Source organism: Lissotriton helveticus, chromosome 7 (assembly GCF_964261635.1).
Source record: "Lissotriton helveticus chromosome 7, aLisHel1.1, whole genome shotgun sequence".
In the NCBI taxonomy this organism is placed as follows: domain Eukaryota; kingdom Metazoa; phylum Chordata; class Amphibia; order Caudata; family Salamandridae; genus Lissotriton; species Lissotriton helveticus.
The window spans coordinates 1628005325-1628029362 of record NC_136068.1 but is presented as its reverse complement, the minus strand read 5'-3'; the positions used below and the strand labels follow the sequence as shown (position 1 = coordinate 1628029362).

At 46.0% G+C, this 24038-nt stretch overlaps 1 protein-coding gene across 1 annotated transcript in view; it reads right to left on the bottom strand.

Annotated features, from left to right (window-relative positions):
* The window catches only part of LRRC4B (leucine rich repeat containing 4B), a 263866-nt gene extending 252291 nt beyond the window's left edge, over window positions 1-11575 (bottom strand). The window contains exon 1 of the mRNA XM_078650994.1: window positions 10531-11575. The gene's annotated coding sequence lies outside the window, so the exon portion shown is untranslated. The remainder of the gene's footprint in view (window positions 1-10530) is intronic.
* Window positions 11576-24038: the final 12463 nt, after the last annotated feature.

The following is a 24038-nucleotide window of genomic DNA, read 5'->3' as shown; positions in this document are numbered from 1 at the left end:
CCCTGTCTCCAGAAGTTTCGGAAATCCTTAAAGACCTTCCTTTTCCCGCAGGGAGTCTGAGTCCGTTGTCTGAGGATCATGGAAGCTTGCGGTGTGTACCAGCGCTGGGACGCTCTTGGGCAGCCATGCGCTTAAGAAATCAATTTTCATTTCATTTAATTTCATGCTGAGGAATGGAGAGACAAAAAATAATGGTTCTGTTGGGAGGAATGTATACTTAAACAAGGTATTTCAACCTGTTTAAGTATACTTTCATCCCAACAGAACCATTATTTTTTGTCTAATTACCCGCCCAGGTTCTGAGGGTTACAGGGTTACCCCATTATTTCTAATGGAGGAATGGAGAGAGGGAGGATGGATTATGTTTCTCAGTAGCTATGAAACTGCTGCCCCTCTGCATCATAGTGGAGTGATCTGCACAAATACTATTTAAGTGGCTCACTCAGTTTAAATGGTGAAACATTAGGTTGGCAGCAGTGCCTTTAGTTTGTGGTGCTCTTCACTGGGCCACTGTTACAGGTATGCTTGCAGCCCCTAGTTCAATGTCTTCAGCTTGAGCACAGTGGTTGGTGTTTTCCATAGGTGAGCTTTCTCTCAGACCGGAAGGAAGGCGAGGGGCAGGAAGCCTGCTAAAGGCACCTGAAGCTTGCTCCAGATAGTGGCAAGGGATGGCCACTGGACCAAGATTCCATCAGGAACGCACCAGAGTCACATTACATATATAAACGAGGTATGTGGTCTATTGCGAGTCTCCCCACAAATAACTCCCATGGCTCCCACTGGCAGCTGTTCAGACTGTGAAGTCTTATTTCGGGACTCACTACTGGAGGTTTGACCCGCCCGTACAAATCCAGCACCACACCTGACTGAGCACTGCGGAGGCCCGGGATTAGTGGGTGGAACTAGTTGCCAGGCAACAACAAGGCACTTTAAACCACTATATTACCAGCATTTTTCCCTCAAGAGGTTTTATCTACTTTCCAAACCAGCAGAGCCAGAAGTCAACTTTCTGCCTTGCCCAATGCCCTTGCAACCCAACGCTCTATTGTCTCCACCCATTGCGAAATCAATCCTATTGATCCCATCACCAGCCTAATCATGACAGCCCCTCCACACAGTCACACTCAAAGCTCAAATAAGGTGGGAAATGAGAGTGAGTTTCTAAAGCCCACAGCACCTCAGGACCTCATGTTAGAAGTATGTCATCCCACCACTGCTGGTACAGAAACTCCCTTCACTGCGACCCGCGCCCTTGCCCCAGAAGTAAAAGCCCTTACTGTTCAGCATGGTATGTGAAACTCCAGCAGTAGAAATCAACAAGGTGAACGCCGGTAGGATGGGTGGCGGGAGAACTACGCAGCACGTGCCGGCGCAGAGAGCCCTGCTTACGGCGCTGAGCTGGACCTCCGGGGCTTCGGGCAGCATGCTGACGGTGTGTGCGGGCTGGGGTGGGTCCAGCGGCTGCCTCCTCTCCGACCGGCATGTGCAGCCACAGGTCACTTCCTGGCGCTGCTGTGGCTGCCGGGCCCTGTGTCACATCTTCAGAGGTCCGGACGGGGCCAGCGGTTCCTGCACTCAGGGCCCTCCTGTCTTCCGCACACATGACTCATAGAGCTGAATGCTGGCACGACAGGCGCAATCTCCCAGTGACAAGCATACAGGAACGGCCCGTGTGTTACCAACTAATAAAACACCCATTTGAGGTTCGCCGGCTTTCTGGGCTGCTGAGACTGAAGGAGGAACGTTTTGCAGATTCTACATGGGCCAAAGTCACTCTTGTATTGTATTGTATTGTATTGTATTGGGTTCTTATATAGCGCAAACTGCCACCCTACGAGTATCCTGACGCTTAGACTTAAGTATGACCACCGTATGAGCAGACCGGAATAACGATGGAAAAAAAACTAAAGTTCAGTCCTTGGTAAAAGCCAGGTTTTCAGACTCTTTCTGAAACTGGTCAGGGTATTCTCCTGTCTAATGCTCTGGGGCAACTCATTCCATAAGTGTGCATCAGCCACACTGAAAGCTCTACCCCCATCCTAGATTGTTTGAATCTGGTAGTCGTAATCAGATTTGCACTAGAGGAGTGAGGCTGCCTCTTGGGATTATACCAGGTAAACATCTCCTGCAGTGGGACTGGGCCCAAGTCATGTACTGCTCTGTACACAATACAGAGCGATTTAAAACAGACTCTCTCCTTAATAGGCAGCCAGTGAAGATCTCTCAAGGCCAGAGTAGCGGAAGACCTACGCTGCCTATTTAACACCAACTTTGCTGCCATGGCATGAGACCTAAAAACTAGAAAGGATTCTTGACTTCTGTGTTGAACATTCATCAGGATAAAATATAATGTGACCTGGATTCACTACTACTTGGGGAATGTAAGGTACGACACAAGAGGATATGTGCAAAAAGAACAGATGATGGCCAAGGGTATGCCCAGACTTGGGTCCCTTATTCGCTGTGCCACTGGATTTAAGCTAGCCTGGCTGATGATACCCTGAAACCAGTCCCAGGATGCTTGTTTCTCACCCAAGGAGGATTTGGCCTGGCAGTTTGGGCTGGACTGTTGTCATGAGGCACAGGGTCAAGATTGGTTTGCATATAGCTGGGTCCACACTGGGGTGGCATAATGAGCAAAAGAACGATGGATTAAACCCAGATCTCTTGACTGGGGGTGAGTGGTTGAAAGGTTTCAGAACTCTGTCCATCATCTTGTTGTGTTTACTAGAGGATAAGTGTTATGGACCTACAAAGTAAACATTTTACAAGAAGAAATGGAGTTCTTGGAACCATGAAACTACAGCACTTTTAGTATTTCTACGGATTTCTGTTTGAATATGATAATGAGAGGATCAGTTCAAAATGTATTTGTGTGCAATAATTTGAGAATGAATTTGATAAAAGAAATTATTTTGATATACTCAGTATAAACTTATTGTGGAATTACCATATGTAATACAAATGAGAATACATGTGATGCACTTGAGGAATATGATAAATGTTAAAGTAAAATGTGTGTGAAAAAATTGACAACAATAGTGATATTATTTATAAATGGAAATATAATAATTGGGCCTGTGTGCAGGGAAGGAGAGCATCACCTGCTATGGGGAGCATCATGCATCTGGACCATCCTGATATCTGAGGTTACCATGAGTCCATGGAGTGCACCTCACACAACACTTGCTGCACGAAGCTGCTCTGATGCTACCACTTCACATTGGTCACATCGGGTCCGATTCACAAAGGCAATCGAGACAAAAGTCGAACTTTACAACTTTTGGTATTCACAGAGGTCATTTATGAGTCGTATCTTTGTGTCTGCAGTCGGGCCGGAATCTCCGCACCCGGATCGTACTCTACGCACTCGGGTTGTACTCTCCACCTGGGGCCGTACTCTCTGGCGATACTCTCCGGCATGGCCCGATGAAGTGTAATCAATTGCCCGGAATACAATTTTTAAAAAAAATTAACATTAGGAACGTGTGATAAATGGTAGAGGAGGACATGAAAATCAGTTTGGGCAGGGAAAAGGGTGTGGCTGTACACTACATCATAACCCAGAAAAAGTTGCTCCTTTACAACATGGTATTGCAAAGGAGCAAACTTTTCTGGGATATGATGTGGGATCTAGCCACACCCTTTTCCCTGCCCAAACTGATTTTCATGACCTCCTCTACCATTCATCACATGTTCCTAATGTTCCTTGACGTAAAAACTTTTATTCCAGCCCATTGATTACACTTCATAGGGCCCGAGTCGGAGAATATGGCCCCAGCCGGAGAGGGCAACCCGGGTGCAGAGGGTACGGCCTGGATGCGGGTATTCCGGCCCAACTGCGGACGTAAAGATACAACTCGTAAATGACCGCTGTGAATACAAAAGTTGAAAAGTTTGGCTTTTGTCTAAGATTGCCTTTGTGAATTGGGCCCATCATGTTATACCTGCTGAAGGCCACAAACACCTGACATTACTCTTTACAGGAAGATCTTCATAGCTTGCAGAATCAATGTGTCTTTGGAGTGCATCTGCCACAATAATCTCAGCTGAGGGCATTTGAGATCTCACATAATCTTAAATGTTTTGAGTACCTCATCCTGCAGCTAAAAGAGCTAATAGGAAAGTTATGTGAGGTATAATTCTTGTTAAGCCCAGATATCTGTAACATTTTATATGGGAGTTGTTGAAGATTCTGGGGTGACTATCACGCCATAGAGTAGGCCAACAGGAAGCTGTTGTAAGAACACCTCTCAACAATGAGCACCTCATCGCCCGAGTGCCGGAGACACCAAGCATCTGTGCTTTTTACAATGGAACCCCCTGAGCACCACTCTCAAATGCTTCAATCTGCGGACTAGATTTTTACTCAATAGTGTGTGCATCACTAAAGGCCGCACTGATCAAAGTGTGCACGTCACTGAAAATGGTGCTACAACCAATCCCCAACTGTGGCTCATGTTGCATTACGCTGGTCACGCACTGTGTGCATGAACCTTCCGTCACTGCCTGCATGAGTCCACGGACAGTTACCATCTTGTTTGGAACTATATATTCCTGCATGGTTAAAATCCCATATTGTTGGCAATATGTGGAAGTCAATTAAGCCACATAGAGAATCAAGTTAGAGCTTTATTGAAGCATCCATACATCAAGAGAGGAGGAATGCAACTGACATTGGAACACTCGTCAGAATACAGAATGTACATCAATGATAAACACAATGAGACCAATAACATCAAAAGAACACAACATAAGGTTAGTTTGAGTACTACACATGGACACTAGCTATAATGGAACACAGATCCTTAACAATCTATGTTCTAACCCAACAGTCTACACTCTACAAAAGGCCTCAAGCACTCATGTTTACCATTGGTCGTTGGAGTGTACATAACTCTCGCCCCAGGAGCTGCTGTTACTCTGGTGCTACCCCACAATCCAGAACATATTCTTCTAGACCACATATCTAGCATTGTTATTTACTTTCTGCTGGAAGGCCTCCAGTACTTCCAGTCATACCCGGTCCTTGGGGGCACCTCGCAGAACAACTTCTGCAGGTGGCCCTGGATCTCTCACGTAATCTTAAAATATAGAGTATGCCACAAATGGAAACTAATAAATATAGGATATAACATGTCCCTCCTAGTAGGCAGAGCTTTCTACAAAACTTGATACATGGAATGCCTCAAGCTTCTGTCAATGGAGCACACCTGTTGCAAAGCTGACTGCGTGAGGTGGCATTGGTAGAGCACCCTATCCAAGACCTGGATATATAGGCCGCCCATAAGCACTCTCACCTATGGATGCCCCCGACAACAGCTTCTGTGGAAGTCCCTGGTGTCCTCATTCACCCTTAAATTCTTGAGCACACGTAAACAACAGAGGTTGCAAAATATATCATATTTGAGATACATTGCACTGCTTGTAGGTACCGCTTCCGGCAGCACTTTATACAGGAAGGACATAAGCACACCCAGCACAACAACCTCCGCAGGAGATGCCAAAACTCTCCTATAACCTGAAACTATTGGCCACACCTAAACTACAGAAGGTGCCAAACATGGGAAATATGTGGTCATAGCAGTGCTGATAGGTTCAGCTCCCAGCAGCACTCTAAGAAGGAAGGCCATAAGCACACCCAACACAACAACCTCTACTGGAGACACCAACACTCTCCTACAGCCTAAAACTATTGGCCACACCTAAACTACGACACCAACACTCTCCTACAGGCTAAAACTATTGGCCACAACAAAACTACAGAAGGTGCCAAACATCGGGTAAAATGGGGCATAGCACTGCTTGTAGGTAGAGCTTCCTGGAGCACTTTATACAGTACGGCCATAAGCACACCCAACACAACAACCTCTACTGGAGACACCAACACTCTCCTACAGCCTAAAGGTGTTGACCACACCTAAACTACAGAAGGTGCCAAACATCGGATAAAATGGGGCATAGCACTGGTTGTAGGTAGAGCTTCCTGCAGCACTCTATGAAGGAAGGCCATAAGCACACCTAACACAACAACCTCTACTGGAGACACCAACACTCTCCTACAGCCTAAAACTATTGGCCACACCTAAACTACGGAAGGTGTCAAACATCGGATAAAATGGGGCATAGCACTGCTTGTAGGTAGAGCTTCCTGGAGCACTGTATACAGTATGGCCATAAGAACACCCAACACAACAACCACTACTGCAGACACCAACACTCTCCTACAGCCTAAAACTATCGGCATAGCACTGCTTGTAGGTAGAGCTTCCTGGAGCACTGTATATAGTACGGCCATAAGCACACCCAACACACCAACCTCTACTGCAGACACCAACACTCTCCTACAGCCTAAAACTATTGGCCACACCTAAACTACAGAAGGTGTCAAACATCGGATAAAATGGGGCATAGCACTGCTTGTAGGTAGAGCTTCCTGGAGCACTTTATACAGTACGGCCATAAGAACACCCAACACACCAACCTCTACTGCAGACACCAACACTCTCATACAGCCTAAAACTATTGGCCATACCTAAACTACGGAAGGTGTCAAACATCGGATAAAATGGGGCACAGCACTGCTTGTAGGTAGAGCTTCCTGGAGCACTGTATACAGTACAGCCATAAGCACACCCAACACACCAACCTCTACTGCAGACACCAACACTCTCCTACAGCCTAAAACTATAGGCCACACCTCAACAACAGAAGGTGCCAAACATCGGATATATATAGGACATAGCACTGCTTGTAGGAGAGCTTCAGCGGGACTCCATACAGGCAGGCCATATGCACACCCAACACACCAACCTCCGCAGCAACCTCCGCAGGAGAAGCAAATACCCTCCTACAGCCTAAAAGTTTTCAGTACACATAAACTATAAAATGTGGCAAACATCAAATATAAATTGGACGTAGCACTGCTGGTAGGTACAGCATCCTGCAGCACTCTATACAGGAAGAGCATAAGCACACCTGACACAATAACCTCCGCAGCAGACGCCAATACTCTCCTACAGCCTAAAGGTGTTGACCACACCTAAACTACAGAATGTGCCAAACATCAGATATAAATTGGGCATAGCAGTGCTGATAGGTCAGCTTTCTGCAGCACTCTATACAGGAAGGCCATACGCGCAGCAACAGAAATCCCCCACAGGGGACGCCAGTACACTAGGGTCACCAGACGTCCCAGATTTCCCCAGACAGTCATGGTTTTCTGAGGACTGTCCCGGTGTCCCAGCGGTTTCCTTGATTTCAAATACTTGTCCCGGTTTTTGGGTCAAAGATCAAGTCAGCCTGCAAAGGACAATTGGATGGTATTCTATCATTAAGTAATTTCTCTGTTTCTTTCAGGCTGCACAGGGGGAAGTCTGCTGCATGCTACCAGCAGAGAGGAAGAGGGCAGGGATTTACACAACATTAGCTATGACCGGGCCTCTACCCTGAGACCCCCTGCCCGCCTCCCCACTCTGTCTCCCTTCTGCTGGGTGCATACAGCCGACTTCCCCCTGCACTCAAAAAATGGGACAGGCCAGACATGAAAAAAGGCTAAATACGTTGGTCCTACTTTTATGTCTGGCCTTTCCCGGTTTTTACTTCTCATAATATGGTCACCCCACAGTACACTCATGCAACCTTAAGCCCATAGGCGCTGGAAGCAGGGGTGCAGGGTGCTGCAGCCCTCCCAAAGAAAACCATGCTGGAGTTCAGAAGGTGAATGAGCAATAGAGATGCCTTTAGATTCTGTTTTGATCATGTCACCTTTGCTGGGCATTCAAAGACAAAGGTCAAATATCAGGATCTGTCTTCTGAAAAACTCCCTGTTCATTTGGAAACTGGTGTTTATTTGTATTTCTCTGACTACAAAGTGAGAGGATTATGCAAAAATGACCAAGGTGACAATCTTATTGGGGTACAGGAAGTGCAAGGAAGTCTGCAGGATGTCACTTTTTTTCCTGAATATACAAAAGTATTTAAATACTTGTAAATTAACTATACAAATATTTCAAAATATATCTGCAAATAGGAAAGCACAAATTAAGCAAATTTTTTTCAAGTGTGAAGTGTGATGGAAAGAAAGATATTAATAGGCTAAAAATAAATCAAGACACTTTACTTAGGGCAAATGATAAATATTTGCTGAAACTCAATTTCCACTCACAATAGTGTGAACGCTATATAGTTTTACCAGTAAAACTGCATGTCTGTGCAAATGTGATGGCCACTTCACAGGAAAACGTACAGTCTGCAATTTACAGTATGCTACCTCACCAGTGGTCCAAAATGCATCACCAGCTACAAACTACACCCTTACCAGTCTCCTGCTGAATGGGCGTGGCACTCTTACCACACTTATTTTTGTGTGACTCTTAGATTTTTCACAATCCCAATGACTTCAGTGATGTAACATTAACGGCAGTACCCTCACTCTGAAAATTGTTCCAGCACCACTGGTCAAACCTTAAGCTCCTCTTCGCAAATCTATAGAACCAAATGTAACTCCGGGTGGGCACAGCTTCCTGTAGCACTCTGTAAAGATGGGCCTCAAGCTTCTGTGGCTGGCACCAATTCATGGAGGGCACCTCATCCAAACTGTCTACACGAGGTGGCAATGGTGTTCCCTCAACACAAGATATGTCGTTCCTGAAGTAAAAGGGACCTCAAACTCTTGACACTGTTTTTACTCTTCGCATGGCCTCCTTCACCACTTGTAGTTCCCACGTGCACATGGCGCACACCTCGCACAACGTTCTCTGACCGAGGCCCAGCGCCCTCATGGAACCTTAAAATGTTGAGTTGCTTGCACTATTTTGGGGCTTCTTGTTTAAATGCATTTCGTTTGATTGCATTTTATAATTTCAATTATTGTGAATGCAGTTGTACCAATTATAAATAATTGACACAAATAAAACAAATAATATGATCATATGAGTTGCTTTTCTTCAAAACTACAAAATTACCAACGCCCTCTGCAAAACAAGGCCTTCAACTTCCGTGGTGACCACGATCCATGGAGTGCTCGTCACACAACAGCGCCTGCATGAAGCACCATTGGTGCTTCTCTTCCTTACCTGTATTGTTATCTACTCTCTAGTGAAGACCTACCGGTAGCAGCAGTCCTGGGAGGGCCTCACACAGCACGCCCCTGAAGAAGGCCGCAATGCCTGGCCTTCCCTTCAAGTCCATGTGTTCCATTGCGAGCTGCGGTGTGCGCGCGGGCCCTCCCATGGGCCTGGCCCGCACTCCACCCCGCAGGCTCGGTATCAGTTTGACTGCCCCTCAGCGGGTGCTCATCCGTGTGGTGGCTGGCGCAGTGACAGGCACCACACCTCCTGCTTCCCTCTCCAGAAGAGGCCTGCGTTCGGCCATTGCGCGCGCCCCTCGGTGGCGCGACATTGCACACGTCCCTGAGAGGCCCTTATATCCGGGGTATATCCCTGCAGTGCCCCATCATGCCTTCCCGCCTCGCGCGCAGTGCACCCCGAGATGCTTCAAGCAGCACACACAACATGGCCTCCTGACCGTACTTGAGGCGTTTCGGAATCATTCTTAAGGGGGCAAACAGAGCTACGGGGCTCTCCAGGCCTCTCCAGCGTCATCCTCCTGGAAGGACGCATTCTGGGGAGGGGCGTCTTATTTGGGGGTATCATTATTTGTAATGCATTCTGGTGGAGAGGGATAAAATCATGCATCCGAAGTGGGGGGGGGGGGGCTTCTTTGAAGGACTGTATTCGCCTGCTTGCGACATTATAAAGCTGCTGCGAGCATCCTGCGTACAGGGAGGGGGAGCCCCCTCTGCCAGGGAGCATCGTGCTGCTGTACCATCCTGACAGAGGTTCTGTAGACAGAAAGGAGCATCTTTCTGCAGGGGGTCTCTCAACCGAAGAAGCATAACGCACCTTGCAGGGTTAAACTCACCCTGAGGGGGCTTCCCTCGTGAGCGCGAGCCTCTCCATGCCGAGGAATAGATGTTTATGGCTGGAAGCTTCTCCCAGCTGGGGACCTTCACGTTTATATGGGGGTAGAATTCTGGTGGTGGGGGGGGGGGGGGGGGTCATCACTCTGCGGGTGGTGGTGCATGCACCTGTGCAGGGTCATTGGCTGCGGGAGGGGTGCATCCTCGAGACTGGCTTGTGCATCGTCTTCGTGGGGGGAAGGGGGGTGACTATACCGTGAAGGATGCTCCTGTGCTCACCAAAATCTGCAGGTGGGTGCGTCACATTGCCGCTTGTGGGGTGCACCATCCCGAGATGGTGTTAAATGTTACCATGTGTTCCCTGTCCTGCAAACCCTGTCACCCCTATCCTTCCGCCACCCCTACGTGGGGTGGGCCGCTGCCTGGTCCCCGGGGACTTCCTATCCACACATACTTGGATCGCCCCATTCCGACAGAACCCCCTCCGCCCCCGAAAGTGGGAAAATGACGAACAAAAGGCAAGAAAAGCCTGCATTGAGTCCCGGCCCCCGCCCCCCTCCCCTACCGGAGCCGAAGGACACGAATCATTTCTATGGTTACCAACTCACCCGTCTCCAGGGCTGCTGCCTGCTTCAGATGCCTTCCTCCGCTGCTCTGCTCCTGCTGCGCCCCCCTTCACCATTCCTTCAGGGGGGGCTGTCCAAGGAGACCCACGCAAATTTCAAAAGGGGAGCAGAAACGCAAAACACACACAGCGAGGGGAAAAATAATAATTAAAGAAAAATCTGTTGAAGGATGGAGGGATCCGGTCCCTTTGGCGTCAGCAATCTTCAGTCCTCGCTTGGCCGAGGGTGCAGGGCCAAACCCCGGGGGTGTGACACGCAATCAGAAACCCCCTTCACGGTACTGGCAGCATCACCGGGCGCCCATCTCTGCCGCCCCCTCCCCGTGTCACACCCGCAGCCGCGTGCGCACGGGTGTCCAAGAGCCCCCCCCGACAACAGGTGAGATGCGGGGGGATTCACCGCATCGCCGCCTTCCCGGCCATGTATCACAGCGGTCACGCCAAGCCCCCGTCGTGGCACGCACCTTGTCACAAATATGAAGGGGGGAAAAAAAAATCAAAAACAGTGGGAGGGTGGCTCTCCGTCCAGCTCCCGCGGGGATGGCCCCCCTCCTCCGTGCTCTATTCACAGACTCTGTCTCTCCCTCCGGCGTCTCTATTCACGAGCTCCGTCGCTCTCTCTCTCTCTCCTTGGCTCTCCCCTGTTTTGTGGGTGAAATAATTTCCCCTTTGTGGTGTGATTATGGTTTCCAGTCACACGGCAGTGCGGGGCATCGCTCTCAGCGCTTCCCCTCGGGCCCCTCCTTTCCTCGGCCCCTGCATCCGTCCTTCCCTTTATTTGATTTCACGCGGGGCTGGCTGGAGCGCCTCGGCTCGGCTGCGGAACGGGAGGCGGCGAAGCAGACGCCCCTGGCCCGGCTCACCGGGATGTGCAGAGAGGACGCGCGCGATGGGCAGGGAATGGCGCCATCCTTCGCCTCGGCTCAGCCCTGGACCACGCGCCTTCCTCCCGAGCCAGAATCCGTGCAGCCGCAGCCCCTGCTCTCAGGAACGTCCCCGTCTCTGCATATCTCCAATATGGCCAAATACCTGTGCGCAAGGCCCAGGGGGTGGGGGCGCAGCCCGGCAGGAGGGGGGGGGGGGGGGGGGGCTCAGAAGGAGCCTCTCCAAGACGATGGGAATAATAAATCCGTTCTTCCTCGCTGTCTTTCTCTCTCTTTTTTTCTGTCCTCTTGATCGCACAAATAAAACCCAATTATCTAATTACCAAGCCGCAGCCTCCTCCATGATTGGTCCTGGGCTGAAGCAGCAGCGAGGTGCAGCGCAGCGGAGACAGGAGCGTGTGCCCAGGCGGCCCTGGCACCACCTCCTTCCCCGGGACCCTCCTACCTGAGGGGAGGAGGGGCGGAGAGAGGGATGGGGACAGGGGAGAGGGAGGAAGGAGAGCCGAGGGGCTGTGCAAGTGAAAGAGAAGGACCCACACTGAAGGAAGTGCGGGGGGGGGGTGGGGGGGGGTTGTGGAGGTATCCAGGGCAGAGAAGAGAGACGAGGGAGGGGCGGAGGAGATGAAGAAAGCGAGGAGGACAGAGATGGGGGCAGCGGAGAGGAAGGGTGACTAATGACCAAAGGCCACGATCATCATTTTTCTGTCACATCTCTCAGAATCTGGCCTGGGCTATCTTCTGAGCGCTAGCACGTCTCTCAAAGAGAGTGGGCGGCGGGAGGGTCCTGTGATTCCCAGGGGAGGGCTGCACGCTTAGAAGAGCAATCTCTGTCATGGCTGGGCCTACTGTGTGTGAATCACTACTCTTCTCTGGGCTATTTTGGTTGTAAGCAAGAATCTGCGCGCCTGCATCACTGTGTGAGCATCTGAGAAAATTGTCTCTTCCACGTCTTGGCTTCCCCACAAGGGTCTGTTAATTGGTATGCTCCAGCTCTCCCTTGGTCTTCCATCTTTGCATCTGGGGCTTCAAAATGCATGCTTTCTTTACCCCCTACTCTCTGCCCACGCCTTTTGCCAAATTCCTGAGGGCCAGGAATAAAGATGGTATCACATGAGGTAGACAGCGAAGTGAGGCTGCCCCTGTCTGTTCTGGGCAGCAACCATAGCCCTGTTCCAAAGAAGTCCTGATGTGGTGGCGCTACCAACTGCTGGGGGCAGGTTTGGGCTGGCATGTAGCCTATCTATGCAATAACACCTCTATTCCTGGCCAGAGCTGGGCAGTATCGGGCAGGGAGGCTGTCCTTGTAGCAGGTGAGAGGAATGCCCTATATTGAACATGGTGGCAGGCAGCCGCGCTTGCTTCTAGCTTCATATACAAGCACACCCTATACAGCACCTTAGAAACTACAAAAAGGGCACCTTTGTGGTAGGGTACTGAAGCAATGTTTTTTTTAAAACTTTTGCTGCAGCAGATCTGGTAAGCGTGGGCATCAACAAAGATGCCCAGAGGGCATCAGTAAGGATTCCCCAGCCTCGGGCATTTAGGAGCGATTGGCGTGGGCCTTGCTGGATTATTTTTCTTGACCCAGCCTAGGGGACTCCTAAACATTACTCTATTAATATAACACTTCATCGCCTTTAAAGGATATATATTTATTCTGTAGGCAGGAATTCATAACGATTTTTGGGTTACTTTTACCAAAAAGCTTCAGGTTACAAACCAGGCATGGGTCATTCATTAGTTTCAATGGAATTAAAATATACAAACATTCTTAAAACACTTAACACATTTACAAACTCGAACATTATTACTCTGCAGCAACAAAACGGGTCATTTTAGTACGGCATGACTGGATAGGAGGCGAGAGCATTGGCAGGAGACTGAATGTATCAAGCCTTGGCCGCAAAACAATTATGTGACATAAATGTAGGACCATTACAACGCCGACTTAAGGTTTTAATCATTCGATTTATAGAATTATGTAGAACAATGAACCCAAAAAAGGCCATTCCGTTACCTAAGAGATGGACTTTCCTCAAAGACACAACTTTTCATCTACCTTTTTCTTTTCACTTTAGAGGGTTATTTTAAAACTTTTAGTGCTTAGAGAATAAATAAAGCATCAATCACAGTAAAATAATTCATTAAGAGCAGAGCTACCGGAATTATTCGACCGGGGAGGACACAACTATGCAGCAGGGTCTACTAAATCAAGGAGCAAGAAAAGACAAATGATGCTGCATAATGTGGCACCATATGTCAGAGTATTACTTCAATATTCTTTAATTTCTGCACGTTATCGCTACCTGCGCAAGGGTTTCTCCTCATTAATATCAGGTTAATACACAATGCAGCAAAAAACACAGAAATATGACTAGTCAACCGGTGTGAAAAGCCTTCAACTGCGCATCAATACATGTTGCTGTGTGGTTAGTAACTTTTGGGCTAGAAACACAATTTTTTTGTTAAGATCTGCAGTTTATGTAACAGATGATTCATTATGTGGCAACTGCGACAACTCCATAATTATGCACGAAATGCTGCAAATGCAAAATCCGACATATTCAATGATCCTGATTAAGACAGAGCACCACACTATGCATGTCTTCACACATTTATGCACTTCATAACCTTGCATCGGCACACCATTGTAAAGTAGCATAAAGATAAAGCAGATGGTACAAAACGTTATGTGCTACATACCTAAAGGCAATAGGAAAGGATCCTTTAACATATCTTCTGAGGCCTTACATCTTGGACATCTTCGACTACAGGGTGTGACCTAGAGACAATAGATAACCATTTTATCTTTTTAAAACAGATATTTGTTTTCTGAATTAAAAACAATGCTATTTTACGCACAATTTTCTTTAACCATCACTCATGCATTGTATCAGCCAACACGGATAACTATGTTAAGCAGGCAGAAGAAGGTTCATCAGATAGGCTCTGTAGTGTAGTGTGTAAGATTGTAAAAACCTTTAAGGACTGATTACAAGTATAGGTGCTATTTATTGCACCTGATAAAAAACGAAACCATGGGGTTCGTTATTTACTGAGCGTGAAAATAGCACCAATTATAAGTCTCATGGAAATAACTTGGATTTTGGTGTGCAATACACTATAATCTGCATGATACAGTCATTAGCTTATGAGTTTTGTTAAATTTCGACAGGCTTGACCGGCCAAAATTTAATAAAGGTTGAGATATTTGATACATCTAATAATTATCGGATGCGTTAAATACCTACCCACTCGTTTTCTGATTTATGTGTAAAAAGGGGTTTATGCGCAGGTTGGTATACACAGACCACCTTATAATCATAACCTTATTGTTTAATAATATGAAAACCCATTAAAGACACAGGGGTGGATTCTAGAGGATTCACAGGTGAGATGTGCTGCAAACAGGAATTAAGAATCTTTTGTAGGCTAATGGCTTGTTAAGTAGTTAAGGCAACATGCATGTGTGGTTGTGCTTTTCATTCATTGGCTCAGGTGTACACTTTATAATTGAGTCTCTGTATCGTATTGTACAGAAATATTTGAGGTTTCGTGTTGTGTGACACACAACTGTCTAAATTTGCTTTCTGTACTGCTTGTGAAGTTTTGCCTTCATCAGCTTGGTTATTGTTATTTGTCTGTGGATCTATATTTTTTGTGATATATGTGATGTATGCAGGGCACAAGTCCTAAAAAAAGAAGTGGGGGGACGCTGTCTTCGGAAGTGACGTCACGACAGGAAGTGACGCCACAAAAGGTGCCGAGCTCCTCGTCCCAGAGAGGCCAAAGAGTGAAGTCCAGCTGTTTGGCAGGGGGGACGGCGTCTCCCCGGTAAAATAAGTGGGGGGACGCCGTCCACCCGCGTGGTCCCCCGACTTGAGCCCTGGGTGTATGTGCATAAGCGCTGGATGTAGGGTTGCGGACTGCTGGGGTGCCACAGCTCCACTCTCCCAAATGACCACGCTGGAGTTTAGAAGGGTAATGAGCACTAAAGACGCATTAAACATTTCTTTTCTCTTGTCACATTTGTCACTTTTGCTACGCTTTCAAAGAAAAAGATCAAATGACAAATTACTGCTTATTCTTTTAACATGCAGATTGATGTTTACTTTTATTTCTCTGGCTCGGAGTTTTGAGGATTTTCTAAAGTAAACTATCTGACAAGGATGTATGACGTTACAACGCATACATTTACAACGCCTACCTTTACATCGCAAGTTTTACAACGCATACCATTACAACGCATAGTGCTTTTGGGCGCTGGATAGTGAATAGTTTAATTTACTATTCCAACTCCCGTCCCCTTGGATAGTAGGGAAGGTGTTGGATAGTACATTAAACCTATTCCCTATCCTAGAGCGCCCCCCAGCGCAATGCGTTGTAATGGTTTGCATTGTAAAAGTTGCGTCGTAAAGGCACTGCGTGGTAAAAGTTGCGTTGTAAAGGTTGTTCACCATCTGACAATCTTGCTGGGGTACAGGGAGTGTGAATGGAACTCCCTGTATGGTGTACATATTTTTATGTATGGTGACATATTTTAAACAAGCATTTGCAATGCAATAGGTCTCGCATTAGGAAAGTTTGAGCTATTGGTATTGTAAATGGCAAAGTTTTTATTTATGTTTCTTTTTTTTTAAATAGCTAAATTAATAGCTTTGTCATTTACAATGCCAATAGTTATAACTTTCGCAAATGTGATACCTATAGCATTTGTAATGCAATATGTTTTGTATTTACAAACCGCGAGAGGACAAAAAAAAGCTCCGGACCACCGCCTCCTCCCAGGCCTTCAAAAGGGACCTCAAAGTTCTCCTCCTCCAGAGACACCTCCAAAAGTAATTCACGTCCTCTTGCTATTTGTGAGGAAGACTTCCCACTACTGATAATTTCTACTTTCCATGACCATGGAAGTGCCTTCCCAGTGTATGCCTGTGATTGGAGGGTCTGCCTTTTTGCAGTATTTTCCATGTACTGGTGTTCGGTGCCCTTTTGTAACATGCACACACCACTCTGCCCCTGCAACACACGGCTGCTACCTCTCACATGTCTTTACCTTTGATACTTGCACAAGTGCCACCTTGCCCATGTAACGCTTGTTCCTGAGCCTGAGTGTCTAGCACTTATTGCAGGACTATACCTCTAATTATACTCTGTTTTCTCTTATAACTGCACACTTGTCACTTTCATTTCCTCTTGTGCACTTTTGACTACCTCATGTATTTTGGTTGCTCACAATTTTTACTCAAGTATTTTGTTTGCTCACGATTGTCACTATTACCCTTACTACCTCATGTATTTTGGTTGCTCACAATTTTTACTCAAGTATTTTGTTTGCTCACCATTGTCACTATTACCTTTACTACCTCATGTATTTTTGGTTGCTCATAGTTTTTACTACCTCATGTATTTTTGGTTGCTCACAGTTTTTACTACCTCATGTATTTTGTTTGCTCACAATTGTCACTATTACCTTATGTAAGTAACGTATGTTTTTGCAACCTGTTCTTTTGTAATGTTTCTCATTATGTTTCATTTCTGTTCCTAATGTGAAGCGCTCTGACGCCTTCGGGTAAAGTCCGCGCTATATAAAAATGCATAAATACATGAATAAATAAATACCGCCTTCGGGTAAAGTCCGCGCTATATAAAAATGTATAAATAAGTAAATAAATAAATACCGCCTTCGGGTAAAGTCCGCGCTATATAAAAATGCATAAATAAGTAAATAAATAAATACCGCAAATCACCGCCGTCACTCTGCCGGCCTGCGACCAGGAAGTCAGGCAGGCCGGCGCGACAACCGGAAACAGGAAGTAGGAGGGCGGGAGCCTACCCCGCCTCCCACGGAAGAGCCGCGATTGGAGCCGTGTTTGGAGGGGAGCACCGGAGCAGGCAGGAGCCTACCCTGCGCCCCGGTGCCGAAGGAGGGAAGAAGAGTCCTGCTGCCGGGCCCTGCAGCTGAGGAGAGCCGCCGCAGGAAGGAAGCCGGTGAGTGGGTTGTTGAGCTGCGGTGGGGGGGGGAGCATGTGTGTGCGCGCACGCGCGTGCGGGGGGGGCTGTGTATGTGTGTGTGCGTGCATGTGTGCGTGTGTGTATGTGTCTTGGAGTGCGTGTGTGTGACTGTGGGGGAGGGGGTGTGTGTGTGTGTGAGCGAGTGTCTGCGCGCGCATGTGTATGGCGCGGGACGCGACGTGCGCGTTCGCACACACGAATCCAAGCTCGTGCACCCTCTGGTCCGTCCTTCCCCCGTAACAGATAACTATTGGTCTCCAGCTGGACTAATGCATCCTTGCGGATGCATTGCCAGCGAGACCCAAAAACAGAGTGCATTTAAGATCAATTGAAATTAAATGTACAATTTTCAAAATATATCAAGCAATAAGGAAAGCACAAATGAAGCAAATTGTTCTGAAATTGTGAAGTGCGATGGAAACAAAGGATTTCATAGAATCAAAACATATTAAGACACTTTACTTGGTGATGTGCCATTAATAAATATTTGCTAAAGGACAATTTCCACACATTATTGCTTATGTGCCACATAGTTTTATCAGTAAAACAGCATGCAACTACGAATGTTGTGATCATGTGGCTATTTCAATGGCAACTTTGTATCTGTAAATGACAGTGTGCTTCCATACCATGCTTCAGTAATATATTTGCCTAGGGTGCAAAAAACTGCACCACCAGCTACATACCATACCCTTACAAATCTGCTGAGTAGGTGTGGTACATTTGCTATATTTGTTCTTGGAGTGACACCCGGATTTTTCACATTCCCATTGACTTCAGTGACGTGACACTGATGACAGCACCCCCACTTTAACAATTGTTCCAGAACCACTGTGTATGTGAGTTTTATTGACAAGTGTGCAGTTTTTCATTTTTCATTTTCAATCATTCTGTTCATTTTAAGTTTTAAGGGTTAACAGGGGTACTTTATTGACTATAAAAGTGATGGTTTGAGCCACATGATATCTATAGAACACATTGCAGAGTGGTGGCGGCTCCAATTAGATAAGCTGCACTGTCAAACAAGCAATTGAAAAGGCAATAAGTTTCACCTTATTGCCCTATTAACTTTGCCAATGTTTTTTTGTTGATGCCATGCAACAACAGCACAAAAAAAAGAAGGCGCAATAACGTGGCTGCTCCCAGCGTGTCGTTCATAAGTGTTAAGAGGCTTAATGAAGTATGCATATGCATGCGCCACCACATGTGTGTGCCATTAAAAAAAAGAAATACCTTTCTATGAGGGTGGACACCACGTGGATTGGTATATATCCAACACATATATATAAGTATGAAAGCCCTTTTGGCAATCCAGAGTTTGCCAGCAGTGGATGGAAGCAGCCTGGGCCTCCAAAAGGCAATGAACAAATTTTTTAGAGGGCAGCTAGGGTAGGGGAGCATTGGCTTGATGTCGGATGGAGACAATCATTAGGAAGTATGGGGGATGAGCAAGGGAGGCACTTAAAAGTGGTCTTTGGTGTAAGGAGTGGCCCACAACAAAGTGCAGCTGCACGACCCTCTAATACAATTCAAATGAAAGCCAAGGTACAGGGGAGCAACGGAGGAATGGGTAGGAATTGGGGTAAGACAAATCAATGGGGGGGGTAATTTAGGGAAGGGGCCTCCGCACCAGAAAGTAAAATAAAATACACACACTCTACTGGAGTGGCTAATGAAAAATAAACAGGTATGCCCCTAAATGTGAGCAGTGGAAGGCTGCAAGTCACCCAGTCAAAAGGATGGTAAATAGGGTATGGGGGTGAGCAGAAGAGAGGAAAACAATAAATTGACTAAGAAGCAAGAAAATGATAGTTACAATGAACTCAACCAATAGGTAGCAATGGGTGGGTTCTACAACCATGTATGTTCTTGGTATAGTGTACAAGAGGCTTTAGTCTACCAGAATGCAAAAGTGAATACCCTTATCTCGCCGATTATGTTTCCATATTTTAATTTTCACCTTTAAGTACTCTTGCATTATTCCCCGTATTGACTTTTTCTGTTAGGACTCAGTTTAGCTGCTTTGATCCTTTGTGTCTCCTGCCCTGACTGTAACAGCTCCACTTTGTATTTCTGGCAACATCTTCTTGCCCACCCTATTTCTTGATATATATATATGATTAAGGTCCCACGAGGATCGAACCGCGTAATGGCGGTGGTGCTGGGCTTTCAATAAACACGCAATAGCACTGAAATATCGGGTTCCCTTCGTCTTTTACCAGGAAACGTGTGGAGTTTAGACGAGTACGTGGAGAATATATATATATATATATATATATATATATATATATATATATATATATATATATATATATATATATTCCACGTACTCGTCTAAACTCCACACGTATATATATATATATTCCACATCGCCACTTCACCAGGTGGCCGAACACTGCAGCGGGTGCATCCTTACCGGTGGGTGAGAACCGTCTTGCCTTTTAGCAGCTTTACAACACATGGAGCACACCAGGATTATGCAATATGGTTTTATTTTGGCAAATGCATTTCGGTATCTTTAACCTTCTTCAGTGCCGAAACCATATGGGAATGCGATATTCAGCTTCCAGTCAATTTATACAATACTACACTCCATTGGTGGGGCTTCAACCAACCCGGAACGGCACATCCTTCATTAGGCACCGGAGAGCGGAACGGTAGGGCCTCAATGTCCCACAATACACCATCATCACTCATAAATGTCCGTTCTCCGTGTTTCAAAATCAATGGGTTTTTTCATTATTCTGCCAATATACGTGTCGTTTCGAGTGTAAAGTCCTTCATCTTTACAGAAGCTATGCATGCTCCCTTCGCTTCCCGCTGTTGTTAATGCCACAAATGCCAGTGGGTGACCCTCACATGGTCGAGGCACCCCAAACTTGATTAGTTCCCGTCTTCATCAGACATCCAGCATAGGCACGCGGGGGTTCAAGCAGACCAAATTGTACTCCACAATGCCACTTCACCAGGCGGCCGAACACTGCAGCGGGTGCATCCTTACTGGTGGGTGAGAACCGTCTTGCTTTTTAGCAGCTTTACAACACACGGAGCACACCGGGATTATGCAATATGGTTTTATTTTGGCAAATGCATTTCGGTATCTTTAACCTTCTTCAGTGCCGAAATCATATGGGAATGCGATATTCAGCTTCCAGTCAATTTATACAATACTATATATATATATATCTATATATATCAAAACTAACAATGCGCTCCTGCGCTTTCGAAAGGCACCCTCGATCCTCCTGCTATCGTAGCTCCGCAAACACTGTCTTCCACTCTTATTATACCATGTGCCCGACGCGTTTCGAGGCCACTTTTTCATGGGGTCTTGGAGAGAAAACAGGCATTACACTCACCGTATTCACTCAAAACTTTATTTGTTTTGAATGTTTCCGCCCTCAGTGGGCGTGGCTTAACAACTACCCCATCAGGAATGATGGTACTTGTAGTCCGTAGGGTGGGTGTCACAATACACCTTGAGTAGGTTGCCTGTATCTTCATCATATTTTCATTTTCACCTTTAAGTACACTTGTATTATTCCCCTTATTGACTTTTTGTTATGACTCAGTTTATCAGCTTTGATCCTTTGTGTCTCCTGCCCTGACTGTAACAGCTCCACTTTGTATTTCTGGCAACATCTTCTTGCCCACCCAATTTCTTTATATATATATATATATATATATATATATATATATATATATATATATATAAATATCCAATTCCACACCACATCAAAAGACCCAGTGAAGAGACCAACAGCAGGGCACTCATGGAAGACAGCTTTAATTCTCCAAACACAGGCGAGTAACAGTCCCAAACACCCTCAAAGGGCGAATGCATTTCGGCACGTTGTCTGCCTTCTTCAGCGCCAGGGGTAAAATGTTTCAGGGAGGGTCATGCTTCTAAGGTAAAATACCTGCCCCCACCTGATAGGTTGCTTTGAGCCCCGCTCCTTAAAGGAATATACCTCCCACATTCAACTTCAGGTAGGTCACAATTGAGACGAACGCCTACCAGTCCCAGCATGCATTGTGCATGTTTGTTTTCTGGTCAAAGTTGTTGCGTGGAGCGGGTAAGCATTTATACCATGGGGCGTCCTTCTTGACCCATGTGTGTAGAATCTCGCCGTCTCCAAATGTCCCAAACCGCTTCACCCTGTTGTTTCCGGGATTGCTGTGGGCGGGAGCAAGGCTGACATCATCACCTCACCCAGCGTGAGGCTTTATATAACCCCTACACCGCCGAAGTCCCGAACAGCCAGGGGGACTCTGCTGATCCCGGTACCCCGGAGAAAATCCTTGTTCCAGTGTTGCCAGAGTCATCTTAATGAAGCGGGGGTCCCTTAGCGCGTCACTGGATAGCACTCTGAAATATCCAATTCCACACCACATCAAAAGACCCAGTGAAGAGACCAACAGCAGGGCACTCATGGAAGACAGCTTTAATTCTCCAAACACAGGCGAGTAACAGTCCCAAACACCCCCAAAGGGCGAATGCATTTCGGCACGTTGTCTGCCTTCTTCAGCGCCAGGGGTAAAATGTTTCAGGGAGGGTCATGCTTCTAAGGTAAAATACCTGCCCCCACCTGATAGGTTGCTTTGAGCCCCGCTCCTTAAAGGAATATACCTCCCACATTCAACTTCAGGTAGGTCACAATTGAGACGAACGCCTACCAGTCCCAGCATGCATTGTGCATGTTTGTTTTCTGGTCAAAGTTGTTGCGTGGAGCGGGTAAGCATTTATACCATGGGGCGTCCTTCTTGACCCATGTGTGTAGAATCTCGCCGTCTCCAAATGTCCCAAACCGCTTCACCCTGTTGTTTCCGGGATTGCTGTGGGCGGGATTTCGCTAAAAAAACAAATGTTAGAGTGACGTTATAGATATGTGGAAATGTCAGTTAAAACATTGCATTTTAAACTAAAAAATCACTGAAAATCACCAGTTATAGTTAACTGAACTAATCATAATTCGTGCACTCGCACAGTGTTGTCATCAATGGTGTCATTTCACATCTCCAATTGATTGCATCAGTGATGTCATGGAACATGTCATGAGTGATGTCATATGTGAGGTGAGATATTATCACCATACTTAACTATAATGTCACTTTAACCTCTGGTTTTTTCAGTGAATTTCTAGCGTTTTTTTATAACATAATGTAATCTTTTATTTTCATCCCTAACTAAGTATAACTAGCACTGAGCATAGCCGCGGGCAAGCTCTTGTGCCCAAACACTGCAAGTGGCCAACCTGAAGCGGTACATGGCCTTTGACCATGCACAGCATGGGGCTGGCTGCAGAGCCTGACCTCTGATCAGGACCTACATCCAATTGCCCATGTGGTCAGGCAACCCTCCACAGTGCAATGTCTTCAGCTATGTGCAGTATGGGGTTGACCACAGGATATGGCCAATGGCAAGGTACTGTGCCTACTGGTGGCTAGGACACGGTGGATGGCCAACCCTCATGGTCTTGCAGCATGTATATATACATATATATCCATATACTGCAGAGCTCATTTGATTTCTACGATTTCCCACTCAGGACGAGTGCAATGGCCACAGAAGTGAGTGCCCATAACAATATATATAGTCACTGAAAAACCTAAAGGTTAAAGTACCCAGTTATAGTTATCTCTGGTAACTATAATTCGTGCCCTACGGTAAATATATCTTGCATCCTCACCATGTTTATCATCAATAATTTAATTGCAAATGCTGCAGTGATATTTTTAATGATGTCTTAGACAATGCCATGTGTGATGTATTATGTGGGGTAATTAGCAGTGCATGGCAAAGGTGCAAGTTAGAGTTAATTAGGGCATGAGTAATAGTTACAAGAGCTAAGTATAACTAGTGCATTTCAGTGGTTTTGTACGTTTAACATGTTACATTGTCACTGATATTCTCACCTGACTATAACATTTCTTTAACCTTTGAGGGGTTTTGTTAATGTAAAGTAATATTTTGCTACCATACACTAAACCAAACCCCCTGCAGACAGCCAACCCCATGCTGCACAAGCCCTGCAGCCACCCCACCCAGAGGCATCCAAACTGACTCTCCACATGGCCTTTGGCTATGTGGATCACTGACATAATATAGAATGACAAAATATAGACTTACCAAAATATAGTCACCAAAATATAGAATGCCAAAATATCGAATTCCTATCTACAAACATGTAAGTACAAAAATATCGAATCCAAAATATAGTCTGTAAAAAATATAGTCAGTCAAAATATCGAATTTTTTTAAAAGTCTTAAAAGTAATTTAAAATTAATGAAATAATAAATATAATTAACTGAAACATACTTAAAAATACTCAAATAACCTTAAAATTAAGATATAATTAATTTAAGTTATTAATAAAAAATGTACAATATTTTACCGTAGGATAGCAGGAGGGTAACATTTAATATTACCACTCCAGTTAGTGCAACAGTAGGGAAAGCGTTGGATAGCGTAGGGGTAAAAAATACTATTCCCACTCCAGTGAGTGCAACAGTAGGGAAAGCGTTGGATAGCGTAGGGGTAAAAATTACTATTCCCACTCCAGAGAGTAGGGAAAGCGTTGGATAGCGTAG